The sequence below is a fragment of the Ips typographus genome, linkage group LG3, assembly GCF_016097725.1.
Source record: "Ips typographus isolate SLU linkage group LG3, UJ_Ityp_2.0, whole genome shotgun sequence".
Taxonomy (NCBI): Eukaryota; Metazoa; Arthropoda; class Insecta; order Coleoptera; family Curculionidae; genus Ips; species Ips typographus.
The window spans coordinates 16,525,913-16,527,556 of NC_138424.1; positions in this window are offsets into that span (position 1 = coordinate 16,525,913).

Genomic DNA, 1,644 nt, shown 5'->3' on the forward strand with positions numbered 1-1,644 from the left:
TTGCAAATGTGTTCAATAAAATCGGCAGTGTCACTGTAATTTTGTAAATTTATTTTTGGGCCTAAATCTCTGAGTGCTGCTACAATGTAGTAGTTAAATATTTGCAAAGTTAACTTCACATTTTGCCGTTCAATTGAAGATGGATACAATGATTTTAAACTTAGAGTGTGTCCATATTTTACTAATAAAGAATGTTCCTTTCTGTGCATTTCCTTTAATGCTTCAAATGAGGCAGTTTTAATAAGTCCTTGCAGGTTATCAGAAGAGTTTAATTGACTAATAGCAGGGTATTGTAGGGTTTGATCTGGTTTTTGATTGAGCCAATTATTCTTTATGTTCTTTATAATATGGACTGTATCAAGAACATAAAACAGTGGTCTGGAAGGTTCCTTTGGGTGTGGGTAAGTATTCAATAGTTTCGAAGGGTGGCAAAAGAAAGTCATTGCTTTTTTATTAATTCTATTGGCATCTGAAACTATCGCCAACACTTCAAAACCCATATCTTCCAACCCATTAATCAATTGTTTTAACACCTCATGCAGTTGTTCTGCTGTGATAGCTTTAACAGGCAAAATGTGAACTACCTCCTTGTAAGGTGATAACAGGCTATTCACCATAAAGGCAAAAGCACTTGTTGCAGCCTCTGAATTATTAAATGCTGTTCCCACTATATTTCCTCCTTTATAATCAATAAAAGGATTGAGATGAATTTCATCAAACATTATCGTCACTGTCTTATCTTCCTTTTTTAATAATTTTAGTTTTGAAGAAACATATTGCAGAATCTGATTCTGTTCTAACCTTGGATTTGTTGTCAAGGAACCACATAATTGCTTGATGGTTTTTGGTGTTGGCAAAATTAATAGGTTTGAACTTCTTAAAAACCTATAAGCATGTGGTGATATTGTGTGACGCCAGGTTTTCTTCAAAATTTTCATGTAAAGGACCTTTTCTCCACACGCCCAATACATCGTTTAAATAGGTTTCAAATTGACTCAAGCTGTTTATTACAACCTCTTCTTTTAAAGGCACTCTATCACCATTATAGTGTATATTAATATTTAAATTTGCGCATACTGAGACGCAAAGTCTTATAACTCCCTCATCTTCTTCAAAGTAGAACAATGATTTATCTACATGTTTAGATGTTATCTATCTATTCAGTTTTAAACGTTTAAGCTTTTCATTAAATTCAGAAAATGAAGTGACTCTATCTGCTAATTGTTTTTGTTCTTCAATAGCTAGACTTTCTTCTATAGCTTGCTCAAGATGTTTATATTCGAGGCGCATTCTCTTAGTTTCTGGGGCTTCCCGATTTACTTCAACTTTTGATAAACTTGAAGTGCAACCAGTGAATTTGGTTGGTAACGCATCTGAAATAATTGGTAACAACGTAAACATATATGTATATAAAAATGTAATATTATAGTTATTGCTTTCCCCTGTATCCTTATGAGTCTAGAGTTTTATATTATTTTATTACCTATATTTTTTATTCATTTTTTTCCCATAGTTTAGTTCATTGCTATTTATATATTATAGCCTAGACACCTAAATAAATATATTGTATAGCTATATTATTTCCATGTAAACATTTTAAGGTGGAAGGAAAGTGGATAATAGGTAAATTCAACACACAAGAAA